Below are 17,564 nucleotides of genomic sequence, written 5' to 3'. Positions count from 1 at the left end.
GAGGGGCGCGCTTGCACAGACAGGGCGGGCAGAGGGGGCGCTGAGTGCTGGGGGACTGGGCTGGCCTGGAGTGGCTCCTGGGGCGGAAACAGGACAATGAGTGGTTGTCCACTCCCTCTAGGCCCAGGGAGGGCGTGATGGGAAAGAGGAAGCTTGTGGGGGGGAGGGGAAGGGTTCCCAAAGAGGAAGGGGTCTGGGCAGATGTGATATCACAGGGAGCTGGCATCTGGACTGTGCCAGCCCCGAGGAGGACAGGAAGGATTCTGACCACATCACTATCTGCCCGCCTGACCACCTGGATCTGTCTTCTCCAGACTCGGTCACCAAGATGCATATGCCCTCCCACGCCTGCATGCCCACATGCGCCCACTCCCACTTGCGTGTCCACATACGTGTACAAGTGTGCCCGTGCCTGTCCCCTCCTCTCTAAGGACCCAGAGAAGAGGGCCAGGCACCAGCTTCTTCCAGGAGGAAGGTTAAATCTTCTTCCTGGCCTCTCTTCCCTTCACCCCCTCATGTGGAGGTGACAGACCCCAGCCACGCACAGTGGACACATGCTCTGAGTAAAAAGTTACAGCCCCTCCTCTGAGCCCATGGGTCCATCTTGTCTTCCCTCCTCCCTTAGAAGTGCTTCCTCCCCAGGCTTAAGGGCCAGGCAGCACTAAGCCCACAAGCCCACCCCTGCTGAAGGCCGCCTCCTTTCCTGGTCAGGCTCTGACCCCCACCCTCCCACTCTAGGCCCATTCTTCCTCCTCCGGCCCCCACCCTGGCTCTCTTTTTCTCCCCTGCCATGTCTCTCAGCCCCTCTTCTCCTGTACCCACTGTGGGCTGGGGACAAGGACCCCAAGCAGAGCCAGGCACAGTGTGAATGTGGGGCACGAGACACTTGTAGAGATCACACTAGGAGCAAGACTGGGCCCCATGCCCTGCTCTGCCCACAAAAGCTCTCATACCAGTGTCCCATCCCCTGTACCTGACTCAGAAGCCCAGACCCCAGGGGTAGACTAATCCCCTCCTCGCTATCAGGGTGGAGGACAGCAGGAATCACAGAAGGCTGGAGGCCTCATGCTTATCACACACCTGACCCATCTCTCTGTCCCCACCCTGAGGCCAGGCATGCGGACTCACACACACACACACACACACACATACAACACACGTGTGCGTGCATATGACAGGTCACCAAGGGATATGCAACCAGGCCTCAGAGACAGGAATAGCCTCTGTAAATTCCAGAGAGGCCAGAAACTCTGAGCCACCAGGGAGGAGCTGGGTGGAGAGGGGAGAGAAGAGGACAGGTGTGGAACTCAGGCCCTCAGCACTGCCCTGCAGGTAGAATGGGGGGCAGGGACTCCCTATGGCAGGGGCCAGGAGTGTCAGTGTCAGGGCTGGGACTGCAGAATGGGCAGCCAGCAACTCACCTGGCATCTCACCTGCTTCTCTTCCCCAGTAGGAAGCTGGGCCCCCATGATGGGGGTTTCCCAGGGGGCTCCAGCCCCAAACTATAGGGAGTGAACAAACTCACACAGTTCCTGCCTGCTCTTGGCCACAGAAGTTGGCTCTCAGGCCCTGTCTCAGATTCCCTCCCCCCAGTGAGAGGAGGTGATGACCACAGTGGCTCCCCAGAGGGGTCCACCTCCCTCCACCACACCCTCATGCCTCTGAGAGGCACAAGGGGGAGGGTCAGGAGAGGTTCTAGAACAAACCAGCTGCACAACACCCCTCCTTTCCCCACTCTGACCTCACTCTTCCCTCCCAAACCCTCATAGGAAGTGCTGGGGCAGGAGCAGGTGCACTAGGAAGACCCAGTCCTCTGGGGCTAGAGGCAAAATGAACGCCTCTAAACCAGGACTTGGCCCAGGAACTGGCTCAGGGGCTGGCGAGGGGACATGGTGTCCTTTGTTGACTCAGTGAGTCTGCTCTGTGCCACCCAAGCCAGGTGGAGGGAGAGCCAGAAGGAATGGTGATCTTTGCCTCAAGGAGCTCAGTCATGTCCACACAACAGGTCCCTCCCCCAAACACATGTTCTCCAGGACAGAAACTGGGTCTCCCTTTAACCATCCCGGCCTGGCCCAGAGCTACATGTCCAGGGGCATGATCGGAGGAGCTGGGGGTGACCCCACAGGATCCTGGGCCTCAGGCCTCAGTAGGCTTTGGGGAACTGTGCCTAGCTCAGCCCTCTGAGATTCTGATGGAAGTGGTTTGGGCCAGGACCTGGGGAAAGTGTTTAATTTTAAGCCTCCTTGGGTGATTTGACTGTGCCTCCCAGGTGTGGCACCACAGCTCAGTATAATCTTTTTTTTTTTTTTTTTTTTTAATGGAGTCTCACTCTGTCACCCAGGCTGGGGTGCAGTGGCTCGATCTCAGCTCACTGCAATCTCTGCCTCCCAGGCTCAAGTGATTCTCCTGCCTCAGCTTCCTGAGTAGCTAGGATTACAGGTGCCTGCTACCATGCCCAGCTAATTTTTGTACTTTTAGTAGAGATGGGGTTTCATCGTGTTGGCCAGGCTGGTCTCAAACTCCTGACCTCAAGTGATCCGCCGCCTTGGTCTCCCAAAATGCTGGGATTACAGGCATGAGCAGCCCGGCTGACTCAGTGTAATCTTATTGCATGGATGTGGGGTGAGATTCCAAATGTAACGGTTTCAGGTGAGACCCTTTTCTTGGGCTTGGGGCAGAAGCTTCCATTGATTCAGAGGGAAAAAGAGTGGAGCCGGAGACCAGAGACTTGGACTCTTGTCTAGACTCTACTTCAGCTTCTCACTGAGCAGCTGCTTGAATTTCTGGGCCTCAGTTTCTTCATGTGTAGAACAGAGCTGTCAACCCTACTCCGTCACAGGGCTGGTTCTATGAAAGAACCGAGCGGGCCTTGGGTTCCCACACCCATGGGGATTGGGGGAAAGCAGGCCTGCACTTCTGCTTTTCTGACTTCCGGTTTCGATTCGGTGCCCTCGGCTCTGGACTCTGTCCCCAGCCTCTGGGTGACCTCATGGGGCTGCTTGCCTGGCCTGCTCCTCCAGGGCGGGGTGGGAGCTGGGGTGGGGCATCCTCAGGGCTCACAACGCTTGTGCTCTAAGTAAGGCTGGCAGACACCCAGCAGGGCTGCTGGGGCCAGGAGGGATCAGAAATGGTCCATGAGGGGCTGGGTGCAGTGGCTCAGGCCTGTAATCCCAGCACTTTGTAAGGCCGAGGTAGGAGGATCACTTGAGGTCAGGAGTTTCAGACCAGCCTGGCCAACATAGCGAAACCTTGTCTCTACTAAAAATATAAAAATTAGCTGGGCGTGGTGGCGTGCGCCTGTAATTCCAGCTACTCGGGAGACTGAGGCAAGAGAATTGCTTGAACCTGGGAGGCAGAGGTTACAGTGAACCAAGATCGCACCACTGCACTCCAGCCTGGGTGACAGAGCGAGACTCTATCTCAAAAAAAAAAAGAAATGGTCCATGAGGGAACCTCCCAGCCAGCGAAGGCTGTAGGGATGAGCCAGACTAGGGAGGTGGGAAAATGAGACCAAGGAATGATCACCTTCTGCCCTCCCCCTCAAACGTATCTGTGTTTGCACCCACCATTCCTTCCCCCTCCCCCAGTGGAAGGCACAGGGGCCTGCCGTCCAAGCCAACCTCCTCAGCCCGGTCCTGAAGGACCCCATAGCCTCCCGCTTGCTCGGAAGTGGCCTCACCTCAAATTTCCAACCCTTCCCTTCTGACTACCTTTGTCCCTTTCTCATTTCAACAAACTCAAGGCCTCTCCATGTTGTTGTTTTTTTTTTTTTAGACAGCGTCTTGCTCTGTCACCCAGGCTGGAGGGCAGTGGCACGATCACAGTTCACTGCAGCTTTGACTTCTTGGACTCAAGCAATCCTTCTGCCTCAGCCTCCCAGGTAGCTGGCTAGCTGGCAGTACAGGCCCACACCACCACGCCCAGCTAATTTTTTTTTTTTTTTTTTTTAGAGACAGGGTCTGACTATGTTGCCCAGGCTGGTCTTGATCTCCTGAGCTCAAGAAATCCTCCCACCTCAGCCTCCCAAAGTGCTGGGATTACAGGCCTGAGCCACTGCACCCAGTTGGTCTCTCCATCTTAAAAAGAAAATGTTGACTGGGCACAGTGGCTCACGCCTGAAATCCCAGCACTTTGGGAGGCTGAGGCAGGTGGATCGCTTGAGGTCAGGAGTTCAAGACCAGCCTGGCCAACATGGTGAAACCCCATCTCTACTAAAAATACCAAAAAAAAAAAAAAAAAAATAGTCAGGCGTGGTGGCGGTTGCCTGTAGTCCCAGCTGCTTGGGAGGCTAAAGCAGGAGAACCACTTGAACCCCAGAGGTTGCAGTGAGTAGAGATCACACCATTGCTCTCTAGCCTGGGTGACAGAGAGAGAGTCCATCTCAAAAAAAAAAAAAAAAAAAAGTTTTGTTCCCTGGACCCAGCTCTGCATCTCCTTTTAACAACTAATTCCTTTTTCCCTTCCTCCTTTTTAAGCCAACTTCTCTGTTCCCTCACTTAGACAATCAGCCCACTGCTTAGAGGCCTTCTACCACTTCCTTGATGATAGATCTGGTCCTCCTCTGGCCTGACTTCTCTCCAGTGTTTGCTCTTTAAAATCCTCTCCTTCTTGGGCTTCCTCACGCCAGGCCTCCTAGTTTTCCTTCTTTTTCTTTGCTACTGCTCAGCAATTGGGCCCCAGGCTCCACCTCCTCTGCCACGGCCTCATGCTTGGTGTCTCACCTGGCTTCTCACTCCACCGCCTTGGGAGAGCCCAGCCCCACCGGCTGTAGATCAACAACTCGCAGCACAGTCTCCAGGCTCACATAGCCCATTGCCATCTGGATGTCCTTTGTACATGTCGAAAACCGTGTGCCCCAAATCAAATTTGTCCTCTCCCTCCTCCTTCCCCGATCTTAGCATCTGAGTGACATCTACCTCTGTCACTCAAGGTAGAACCATCCTTGCCTCCTGCTGGCTTTGCCTCATCTGACGCTCAGCCCCGTTGATCCGACCAGCCTAAGCCTTGCAGACCTGCCTACCAGTTCTCAGGTAACACCAAGGTTAGAGGAAGACGGAAACACTGCTGCAAGGAAGCAAACAGACACCTTGCAGGCAGGGCAATGAGTCAATGTCCAGGCAGAAAGAAAGGGTAGGGCTCTTCAAGGGAGATTGAAGAGACAGCCAGATACAAGGCATGGACTTGGACGGGATCCTGAACCAAACAAACCAGCTGTGAGAGAGATGTTTTAGGATAAGGCAGAAATCTGACGATGGCTTAGGTCATAGATGACACTAAGGAATTATTGTTAATTTTCTCAGATATAATAATGGTAGGGTGTTTACTTTTCAGAGATGCATGCTGAAGTTTTTGTTTTTTTTTTTTTGTTTGTTTTTTGTTTTGAGACGGAGTCTGGCTCTGTCGCCCAGGCTGGAGTGCAGTGGCATGATCTCGGCTTACTGCAGGCTCCGCCTCCCGGGTTCACGCCATTCTCCTGCCTCAGCTTCCCGAGTAGCTGGGACTACAGGCGCACGCCACCACGCCCAGCTAATTTTTTTGTATTTTTTTTTTTTTTAGTAGAGACGGGGTTTCACCGTGTTAGCCAGGATGGTCTCAATCTCCTGACCTCGTGATCCGCCCACCTCAGCCTCCCAAAGTGCTGGGATTACAGGCGTGAGCCACCGCGCCCAGCCTCATGCTGAAGTTTTTAGGGGTGAAATATGATGTCTAGAATTTATAATTCATCAGCAATAAATAAATAAAAATAAACATGGCAAATATTGTTTTTTCTCTTTTCTCTCTCTTTTTTTTTTTTTCTAGTAGAGCAGCCAGCAAGGAGTTGGCTCCTTGCTATTGTTAAATCTAGGCAATAAGTAACTGTATTCTTTTTTAAATTTTTTTTTGAGATGGAGTCTAGCTCTGTCGCCCAGGCTGGAGTATGGTGGCGCAATCTTGACTCACTGCAACCTCTGCCTCCCAGGTTCAAGCAATTCTCTGCCTCTGCCTCCTGAGTAGCTGGGATTACAGGCGCCCACCACCACACTCAGCTAATTTTTTGTATTTTTAGTAGAGACAGGGTTTCACAATCTTGGCCAGGCTGGTCTCAAACTCCTGACCTTGTGATTCACCCGCCTCAGCCTCTCAATGTCCTGGGATTACAGGCGTGAGCCACTGCGCCCGGCCTGTATTCATTTCTTAAAAATATTATTGGCCGGGCGCGGTGGCTCATGCCTGTAATCCCAGTATTTTGGGAGGCTGGGGCAGGCGGATCACCTGAGGTCGAGAGTTTGAGACCAGCCTGACCAACATGGAGAAACCCCATCTCTACTAAAAATACAAGAAAATTAGCTGGGCATGGTGGCCCATGCTTGTAATCCCAGCTACTTGGGAGGCTGAGGCAGAGAATCACTTGAACCCAGGAGGCGGAGGTTGTGGTGAGCCGAGATTGAGCTATTGCACTCCAGCCTGGGCAACAAAAGCTAAACTCTGTCTCAAAAAAAACACAAAAATTATTTTTGGCTGGGCGTGGTGGCTTATGCCTGTAATCCCAGCACTTTGGGAGGCCGAGGCAGGCAGATCACCTGAGGTCAGACTTTCAAGACCAGCCTGACCAACATGGCGAAACCCCTCCTCTACTAAAAATACAAAAATTAGTGGGGCATGGTGGCATATGCCTGTAATCCCAGCTACTTGGGAGGGTAAGGCAGGAGTATCACTTGAACCCGGGAGGCAGAGGTTGCAATAAGACAAGATTGTGCCATTGCACTCCAGGCTGGGCGACAGAGCAAGACTCAGTATCCAAAAAAAAAAAAAAAAAATTCTTTTTGTCTGGGCATGGTGGCTCACAGCTGTAATCCCAGCACCTTGGGAGGCAGAGGTAGGTGGATCATTTGAGATCAGGAGTTCGAGACCAGCCTGGCCAACATGGTGAAACTCCGTCTCTACTAAAAATACAAAAATTAGCCAGGTGTGGTGGCACTTGCTACTCGGGAGGCTGAGACATGAGAATCGCTTGAACCTGGAAGGTAGAGATTGCAGTGAGCTGAGATTGTGCCACAGCCCTCCAGCCTGGATGACAGAGCAAGATTCTGTCTCAAAAAAAAAAAAAATTTTGGCCGGGTGCGGTGGCTCACGCCTGTAATCCCAGCACTTTGGGAGGCCAAGGCGGGTGGATCACAAGGTCAGGAGATCGAGACAATCATGGCTAACACGGTGAAACCCCGTCTCTACTAAAAATATAAAAAATTAGCCGGGCACAGTGTCAGGCGCCTATGGTCCCAGCTACTTGGGAGGCTGAGGCAGGAGAATAGCGTGAACTCGGGAGCGGAGATCGTGCCACTGCGCTCCAGCCTGGGCGACAAAGCGAGACTCTGTCTCAAAAAAAAAAAAAAAAATTTTTTTTTACTTTTCTTCATGTTGGACATTTTCTTTTTTTTTTAGTTTTAAATTTATTTACTTATTTTTAATATAGAGGTGAGGTCTCACTGCGTTTTTCAGGCTGGTCTTGAACTCCTGAGTTCAAGCAGTCCTCCTGCTTCGGCCTCCCAAAGTGCTAAGATTATAGGTGTGAGCCACCAGGCGCAGCCTATTTGGACATTTTCATAATAAAAAGTAAAAAAAAAAAAAAAAATCCCTTAAACGTTTTTACTATTCTTCATCCTCACTGTCACTACCATATAAGCGTGTGGTCTCAGCTATTTGGGAGGACGAAGCGGGAGGACTGCTTGAGCCCAGGAGGTTGAGGCTGCAGTGAGCCGTGATTGCACCACTGCACTCCAGCCTGGGTGACAGAGCGAGACCCTGTCTCAAAAAAGAAAAGAAAAAAAAGTTGTTCATTATTTCTCACCTGGAAACAGACTTGCCCTTCCAGCTCCCCCCGCCCCCGAAGTGTTACAAAGTAGTTCCTCTCCCTTTCAGACACAGCTCTGGAGCCAGGATTCTGGGAATAAGGCCACTTAAACACGCCCTGTTTCCCCTCTGCTGCCAACTGCGACCTGCTACTGCCTGAGTCAAGCAGAGGCTGGGACAGTGGGTGGGTGGGACCTGGCTGGCACAGGTGAGAGGCTGTGTCTGAGGTGGAGGCTCCCAGGGGAACCTTGGGGCAGGCTGGCCCATCATGGGACCCTGGCGAGAAGGCAGGGTGGCTTTTGTACCCTTGCGCCCAGGAGCTGAGGAGGGCCAAACAGGTGGGCCAGGTAGTCTCTACCCGTAAGGCCAGGGCACCAAAGAGACAGGGAGAATTCCTGCTGGTGTTTTGACATCACAGATGCCCCATGCCCACAGGCCCACTGGCAGAGACCACCATCTCTTCTCCACTCTAGGGCCCCCCACCAAGTGGGTGCTCCTGCAGCTCGACCCCAGCTCTGGGGAGCAAAGTCATATAAACTCACTCTGTGACAGCTCAGCAGGGGGAACAGAGAGAACCACCAAACCAGCTGCCACCACCAGACCCCCGCACAGCCGGGACCCGGGACACACTAAACCAGCCGCCGTTACCAGACCCCAGCACAGCTGGGACCCAGGACACACTAAACCAGCTGCCGCTACCAGACCCCAGCACAGCTGGGACCCAGGACGCACTAAAGATGCCATCACAGGTCATGGGGAAAGACAAACTTGTCAGTGAAAGGTCACAGGACAACTGGCTGCCCATCCAGAGATAAACATAAATAAACAAGTATATAAGTAAGGGAGGGTCCACATCTCACTCTGTCCATGCACAATAACCCTCAAAGGATTAAAGATTTAAGTTTTTAAAAACGAAGCCATAAATACAATCAAAGAAGAAAACAAAATCTAATATGCTGTATGTAAATACATATATATAAGCCTATATATTTTATATATGTGTCTCTTTATATAGATAAAAGACTTCAATATGTTGTATGTACATATAAATATATACAATATATACTATGCTGTGTGTGTATATATATAAAAGACTTAAATATGCTGTATGTGTGTGTGTATATATATATATATATATATATATATATATGACTTTGTAACAAAGATGCAAAATATAAAAGCCATAAAATAAATGAGGGATACATTGGACTACATTAAGTATATTTTAAGAAAACTTGTGTGGCAAAATAATGCTATTAGCAGAGTCAAAAGACAACTCAGGGTGGGGGAGGGAATTACAACTCATGTAATAATAGACAAAGGATTATTTTCCCTAGTATAGAAAAAGCTACTAGAACTCAGTAAGAAAAAAGCCCAACAACCCAATACAGAAACAGGCAAAGGATATAAATAGACCATTCACAGAAAAAAAAGGGGGGGAACAAACAGCCCTTAAATATATGAACAGATAATCTTACTGGAAAGAGAAATGCAAATTTAAAGTACCTTAAGATAATACATTTTATGGTCAGGTTGGCAGAAAACAAAAGTTTGACAACAGTCAGTTGGCAAGGCTTTGGGGACCAAACACTAATTTGTGTTGGTGAGGGCACATTGGTATACGCCTCATGGGACATACTCATCAAATATCTAATATTTACCTTTTGACCCCAAAATCCCACTTCTGGAATTTTTCCTACTTCTACCTGTACATATATAAGAGTATTCATTATGACATTGTTGTAACAGCAAAAAATGGGAAATATTCCAAATGCCTGTCAACAGGAGACTGGTAAAATGGATTATTTGTAGTTGTAGGGAAGGAGACAGAACCTCTCTAGGTACAATCTCCAAGATACGTTGTCAAAGAAATAAAAAGTAAACAAGGTTTGGTTTTGTTTTGTTTTTTACCTTGTTTTACACATAGGACGGTGTTGCTTGAGAGAGACAATTAAGTAATCAGATACATAATTATACTAGTTTGTACTCAGAAACTTTGGAAGAATGAAGAAAGAATGAATGAAAGTGGTGACTTTTGAGTTGATGGAGAACAGAGCAGGGAAACGGTGTACATGTGACATTTTTACTATAGACTTTAAAATATTGCTTTGATTTAAAAAAAAAACCTGTAAAAATACTATCTAGTAAAATAAATTCAAGGCTATTGGCAAAATAGAGGGGCTGGAGAATGCAATTACAACTTGAATACAAACTCTTAAGGAGACTCAAATCAAGCAGAGTTTTAAAGAAGGACTGATTTTGGCCGGGCGCAGTGGCTCACGCCTGTAATCCCAGCACTTTGGGAGGACGAGGCGGGCGGATCATGAGGTCAGGAGATTGAGACCATCCTGGCTAACACGGTGAAACCCCGTCTCTACTAAAAATACAAAAAATTAGCCGGGCGTGTTGGGGGGCGCCTGTAGTCCCAGCTACTCAGGAGGCTGAGGCAGAATGGCGTGAACCCAGGAAGCGGAGCTTGCAGTCAGCCGAGATCATGCCACTGCACTCCAGCCTGGGCGACAGAGCAAGACTCCATCTCAAAAAAAAAAAAAAAAAAAGACTGATTTTTAGAACTTAAAATATGTCATTGTACTAGTTGAAGGAGAAGAAATTCACTCTTGAGATTCAAATTTGCAGCCTGGAAGGTCAAGAAGAAACATCAAACCTCAGAGCAAAAGTACAACAAGAATGAAATAAAGAGACCAAAGATAAACTGGGGGGGAACCAGTTGGGAGCGCTCACATGCAAAGGAAAGAAAAGGTAAAAGAAACAATAATCGAGCAACAGTCCGGGCGCAGTGGCTCATGCCTGTAATCCCAGAACTTTGGGAGGCCAAGGCAGGCAGATTGCTTGAGCCCAGAAATTTAAGACCAGCCTGGGTAACATGGTGAAACCTTGTCTCTCCATAAAATACAAACAAAATTAGCTGGGCTTGGTGGTGTGCGCCTGTATTCCCAGCTTCTCAGGAGACTGAGGTGGGAGGATCACTTGAACCCAGGAGGTCGAGGCTGCAGTGAGCCGTGATTGTGCCATAGCACTCCAGCCTGGGTGGCACAGTAGACCCTGTCTCAAAAAAATAAAAAATAAAGAAACAATAATCAAATCAAGCAACAAATAGATGTTCCTAAGCTGAGAAAAGACCGGAGTCTACAGAGTGACAGGTTCTGTAAGCTCCAGATGAGGGTGCTGAGAAAAGAATCCCCATCAAGGCATGTGCTAAAGAATATGTGTTTGATTAGGAACCCCAGAGAAGGGACAGCTGCCAATAATGAAATGGAAAGTGTAACAGGAAGAAAAATGAAATCGATAACCAGATCAGAGGGAAAAAAACTGCAAGATAAACCAATAAATGTAAAATAAGCCAAAGGTAATCAAATCAAGTACAGTAGATCAATTGTTAAATGAAATGTGAACAGATTGAATTCTCCCACTAAAAGACAAAGAGTCAGCTTGGGTTTAAAAATACAGTGATAGGCTGGGCACAGTGGCTCACACCTGTAATCCCAGTACTTTGGGAGGGTGAGGCAGGTGGATCACTTGAGGTCAGGAGTTTGAGACCAGCCTGACCAATGTGGTGAAAACCTGTCTCTACTAAAAATATAAAAATTAGTTGGATGTGGTGGCGTGTGCCTGTAATCCCAGTTAATCAGGAGGTTGGGGCAGGAGAATCAGTTGAACCTGGCAGGCGGAGGTTGCAGTGAGCCAAGATCGCACCACTGCACACCAGCCTCAGTGACAGAGCGAGACTCCATCTCAAAAAACAAACAAAAATCCATGAAAATAATAAAAATACAGTGGTGGCGGGCAACACGAAGAAACCCCATCACTACAAAAAATACCAAAAAAAAAAAAAAAAATTAGCTGGGCATGGTGGCACGCAGGCCTGTGGTCCCAGGTTCTCAAGGTGTTGAGGCAGGAGAATTGCCTCAGCCAGGGAGGCTGAGGCTGCAGAGAGCCATGATCACACCACTGCACTCCAGCCTGGGCAACAGAGGGAGACCCTGTCTCAAACAAAACAAAACAGTGATGTGACATATACAAGAAATTAGTAGTTTCAAAAAATGATAATAGTAGGAAATAAAAGAATGCTAAGCAAGTACAAAAAAAGATAAAGTAAAATAAGGAGTGGTCATATAAACAATAGAAGGGTGAAATTTAAGGTTAAGCACTAGAATAGGATAAAGAGGGACACCACGTAATGATAGAAAAGCACAATTTGTAACGAAAGAACACTCGAAATCTGCATCCTCCTGACAGCATCGTAGTTAAATATAAAAAGCAAAAACTAGGAAAAGCCCCAGAAGAGCCTTATAGAGAAAATTTGAGAGGAAGGTTTAACATAACACATCTCTATCAGAATTAGAGTAAAAGACCCCTGCCCCCAAGCAAAGGATACAAAGGAAATGAAAGTTTGAATAATACAATCAATAAACATGATTTGATGCAGATAGTACCTTATATCCCTTAAATAGAAAATATGCATTTTTCCGGCCAGGCGTGGTGGCTCACACCTGTAATCCCAGGACTTTGGGAGGCTGAGGTGGGTGGATCACTTGAGGTCAGGAGTTCCAGACCAGCCTGGCCAACATGGCAAAATCACCTCTGTACTAAAAATACAAAAATTAGCCCGGTGTGGTGGCACACACCTGTAATCCCAGCTACTCAGGAGGCTGAGGCAGGAGAATCACTTGAACCCAGGAGGTGGAGGTTGCGGTGAGCCAAGACCACGCCACTGCACTCCAGCCTGGGCAACATCTCAAAAAAATAAAATAAAAATAAAAATAAAAAAAGAAAATACACATTTTTCTTATATGTCTGTGAAAAAGTTAGCAAAATCATTTACTTGGTCACAAAGAAATTCATAATAAATTTTAAAAGTGGAGAGTTTACACATCTGGAGAAAATGAATGCTTTCCTAGTAAAATATAAAATGGCCAAAATTAACTAGAAGGTGAGTGGAAACTTAAATAAACTAATTACCACTGATGAGAAAAAAAATCTGCCACTGAAAAAGGCACCCGGTCCAGAGGGTTTCATGAGCGGGAACTGTAGAAACCTTTCGAATTCAACTCTGCCAACACCTTCCTCCTCCAGGAAGCACTCCTGGATTTCCCTCTTGCCAACAAGATTCTGGGAGGGCAGCTCCTCCAACATGCCCCCCACAGCTCTCTGCAGACATATCATATCATATCATATCTTCCATACCATAACTGCCATGCCATACAATATCATAACTGGATCTGCTGTTCAATTTCTCCTGGACAGTAAGCTACCTGAGGGCAAGAACCATCCTTTATTTTTCATTGCTCCCTAGCCCCCAGTACAGCGGCTGACATTCACTGACTAGGTGAATATGGTAAATGAAAAAGCAGAAGGCACAATCGTCATTACACTGTGATGTCTCTACGGGAACTGCCCAAGGCATACGCATAAGAAGGCAGAATAAATGGGAAGAAACCAACATGCTCACAGTCATTCGATTGAGATTTCCTCCTATTATTCAAATATTTGTAATGGAGTTAAGCTATTTTTATAGGGAGGGAATAGTAATTTACACATTTAACTGGGCCAAGGAGGAGAAAGGAAGGGGGAGGCTGGGATGATTCTGCAGGCAGGCCCTTCTGCTACCTCTGCTTCCTCTCTCTGGCCCAGTCCCTAGACAGACACGGAGGCCTGGGCAGGGGCCCCTGCCCCCCTCCTTTCATGCCTCACAGGGGACCCCCAGCCAGGAGAGGGCAAGGAGGCAGGGTGGGCACTCACAGCAGCCTCAGCTGGACAGAAGGGTCCTGCAGGCCTCACCCGGCTCAGGCAACAGCTCTGGAAGTTCCCTCAACACCAGAATCCTTCTGCAATCTGGAAACAGAGCTTCCCAAATTTTAGCAAGAGCACCTCTGCCCCTGTGCCCCAGAGCCCTAGTCCTGGCAGCCCTGTTTCCCCTTCAATATGAACCAACAGCCACTGACCTCTCACTCCCCGGCACAGATCCAGCTCCCAATCTCCCTAACATTCAGGCATGGGGACTCGACCACATCCCTGATCATCAGCTACGCCCTGGTCATGATCATGGACTTTCCCATTCCCCAGGGCCTGGCACTGACCACCCATCCAGGCTGGCATTCAGTACTGATGCCCACCCCTCCCTGTACTGGACGCAGTCAGCTCTAAGAAGGGCAGAGAAAACAGGTCTATGGGAGCTAAGCTATGAGGATGCAAAGGCCTAAGAATGATATAATGGACTTTGGGGACTTGGGAGTAGGGGAAGGGTGGGAGGGGGGTGAGGGATAAAAGACTACACAATGGGTACGGTGCACACCAGTCGGGTGACGGGTGCACCAAAATCTCAGAAATAGCCACTAAAGAACTCATTCACGTAACCAAACACCACCTGCTCCGCAAAACCATTGAAATAAACATTACAAAAAAACAGGTCTAGAGTGAGGTCAACTGCTGAGGCCTGGGAAGAAAGTGAGGGGGCAGGTGGGCTTGTCCTGGGGCCCATCACAGGCCCCTGGGCGCTGAAGAGAGACAAGGACTAAGAGGTGAGAGCAAGGCATAGGCTCCAGCGAGACCTGAAGAGATCATGGGGCCTGCAGGAGAGCCGGGGGGTGCGGGGGGTGGGCAGGGAGATCTCTGGGTGGACAGCAATGTGGGGTGAGGGTGGGAGGGAGATCCAAGAAGCTGCTCTCTCCTAAGTCAGGTCCTAGGCAGGCAGAGGGGCTCCTGGGACAGCCTGGGGCTGCAGGTGAGTCACCGGGAGGGAACTGGGTCAGGTGTAAAGAAACCAGCAGGGCCACCCCAGGGTGGCTGCCCCACCTGGGGGTTGGGGGTGGGGGGTGCTGGAGGAGGGAGTACGAGCAAGGGGCTAGCTAGAGTCCCTTCAACTTGGCCTCAGCTTCCTGCTGTTACCAACACCCCTTGCCAAAGTCCCCCTAGCTGGCCCCGAAGGGGGACAGGAGGGTCTGTCCCAAGGCCAGTTCCTTTCTCTCAGTCACAGTGGCCTCGGGCTGCCCTTGGAGTTTGTCCTAGGAAGTGGGTGCTGGGCCTGGATCCAGAGGGGAGGGGCCCCCAGATGGGTTTTAGGATTCGGGAAAGGGAGGGGAGAGAGTGGGGAAACTGCTGTGGCCACCCCCTAGTCCCCCAGGGGCGAGGACTCACTCAGTTCCCAGTGGAGGAGAAGGAATGAGGGCCCCGGGCTCCTTCCAGTCGGGGCTGCCTGCTCAGGTGCGGCGCCTCCGGGGCTGCTTGTATAAGAAGGTGCAGCAGCCCGGCTGGAACTTCCCTCCCAGCGGCCAATGCCCCAGCAGCAGGGGCGGGCTCCAGGCCAGCTCCACCTGCCTGGGCCTTCCCACCTCTGGGCGGGGATGGTGACCGCACCCTGAAATCCCAGAGTCAGGACCACAGCCAAGGGAAGAGTCTCAGAGGCCCCTTTATTGCACTGGCTTTGGCCTGGCTTCCCAGAGCTCCCTGAGTGGCCTCTTTGTGGGAGAGGAGGAGTCATCCCTGCTTACCTCCCCTGTCTCCCTCTCTCCCCTCTCAGAAGGGTTTGCTTCTGCCCTCTCCTGGGCAGCAAAAGAACAGGAGATGTCCCTCTCCTGGGACATCAACTCTTCCACAACAGGGCTGGGCACGCAGGACGCTCAGAAGAAGGAGCACGTGCCTGCCTTCAGCTTGTACTGTTCTTGTTGAGGGGAACAGGGTGGCCAACCCTAAAGGCCACCAGGCTGAAACTGAACCTGCTGGCCAGGGTGGGGCTTGGGGTCAGGGGGCCTGGAACTGTCCTGAACACAGCCACTTCCTGGCCGTGTGAGCTTCGTCCTGTCACTAAACCTCTCTGAACCTCTGTTTGTACTCAGGGCAAATGGAGGTGCCTACGCCTGCCTTCCAAGCTGCTGGGAGCTTAACCCTGGGTTACAAACCTTTCAGCAAGAGCCCACGGGACTGTTAGCCCCTTTGGGACTGCGTCTTACCATACTTTGTCCCCAGTGTCCAGCACGGTGACCAGCCCACACCAAGTATTCAATATGTGCGATTAGAGTGCATGGGGAGTGACAAGGCTGTAAAACACCATCCATGGCAGGAGCTCCTCTGTTCTGGGAGTCCCTGGCCCTGCCTGGTAGCCTGCCCTAAGCCCTGAGCTGCTGCCTGACAGAAGGGCATCCCCACACACTCCCCAGTGCCCCCGTGCCATGCCATCCCCACATCCTGCCCCCTCTGTTCTGCACCCACTTTCTTCTGAGATCCCTTCTCAGCAACAACCTTCTCCCCATCTTTAGCCTCCCCATCTCCTGCCCACCCACCTGAGCCTGGGGATGGTTCCATCCATGACCCTACACCCCCTCTGGCCACACTGTGTCTCTCTCCTTCTGCCTATTGTCCACACGCTCAATTCGCACCCTCACTTCACTACTGACCACCGCCCTCTGCCTTCAGCAGCCCCCTGACCAGCTGAGCGTCTAGTGGTCACTTAGGGTAAGTGTTATACGGCCTTTCTCTCACATGACCTTCCTGTGCGTCCTTCTTCTGGACACTTCTTGGCCTCTGAGCCAGCACTCTCATGCTTCTCTTCCCTTTGGCACCTAAATCCAGGTGGGCCCCATCTTTTTTCCACCCTGCTCCTCCCCAAGTCATCCCCCCCTCAGGAAGCAGCACCACTGTCTGCCCACGAGTGCCAGCTGGGAATCTAGAACTCAACCTGATTTCCCTCCCACCTCCCTCGGCCCCCAGACCCTGCCCATCCATCTCGCAAACCTCTGTTTCCACCACATGCCCACGAAACCACCAAGAGCTTCAGCCATTCTTGAAGCCCTGGCCACAGGGATTTTTTTCTCAATCCCATTCCTGTCTCTGCTAAAAGCCTCACAGCGGCTGCAGGATAACGTGCACATTCCTGGCAAGGGCCCACGAGGCCCTGCCCGGGTGGGCACCCACTCTCAACCCTATGCTCCACTCTGAGCCCCGGCCCCATGTCTTCTCTTGCTGGCCTCCTATCCAAGAGGGTGAGTCCCCCAGGATCGTGGCTGTGCCTCAGTCCTCTCTAGATCCGAAGGCTCACCAGGGCTTGGCAGGTATTCAGCTAGTTCATGCCTAATGAAGGAGTGAATGGGCCTGGAGGATCATGGTGGGGAAACTCTGCCTGGGACAACTAAGAGCAGGGATGGGGTTCCCTTGCGGGGGGCAGGGCCAACTCCCTACCCTGGACTTTGTTGGGGGTGGAGTGCCAGGGAGACCCACAGCTGCCTCTTGAATAAAGCTCTGTGGCAGGGAACGTGGTATTATTGCACCCATCGCACAGGGGAGGAAACAGGACCAGAGATGCAAAGCGACTTGTGGAGGTCACATAGTGAATTACGGCCACAAGTGGGGCTAGGGAGCTGCCTGTCTCCGGCCAATGTCCTAGATTCCCCCCCTGGGTAAGTCCCCTACCCCTATCATCGGTGCCCCTCCCTCCATATGCCACTGCAACTGGGAACCTGCTGGGAGCTGGAGGAAGGATGGGCAGAGGGGCCACCTAGCAGGCGCCCTGGCAGCCGGGGTGATCTGTCTTCTCAGGAGATGTCAGGACCTGGGCAGTCTCCTTCCTCTTTGGTCCTGGGGCCTGGGGTGTTAGCCCTTGCAGACCTACAGAGCCCTGGCTCATAGGTAAAGGGCTGCTGCACCTCTGTGCTCCTCAACACACATTCTCTGTGCGCTCTGTTTGAGCCAGACCCTGGGCCAGATGCGAGGTTCAAAGAGCAAGG

The 17,564-nt window shown here is 50.9% G+C and overlaps 1 protein-coding gene across 5 annotated transcripts in view; it reads right to left on the bottom strand.

The window, feature by feature from the left end:
• ARHGAP27 (Rho GTPase activating protein 27) overlaps window positions 1–17,564 on the bottom strand; it is a 39,405-nt gene that overhangs the window by 16,728 nt on the left and 5,113 nt on the right. The gene's annotated exons all lie outside the window — the stretch shown is intronic.

The sequence above is a fragment of the Gorilla gorilla genome, chromosome 4 (genome assembly GCF_029281585.2).
Source record: "Gorilla gorilla gorilla isolate KB3781 chromosome 4, NHGRI_mGorGor1-v2.1_pri, whole genome shotgun sequence".
In the NCBI taxonomy this organism is placed as follows: Eukaryota; Metazoa; Chordata; class Mammalia; order Primates; family Hominidae; genus Gorilla; species Gorilla gorilla.
Note: the sequence above shows the minus strand (reverse complement) of the source record. Positions and strands in the feature narration are given on the sequence as shown.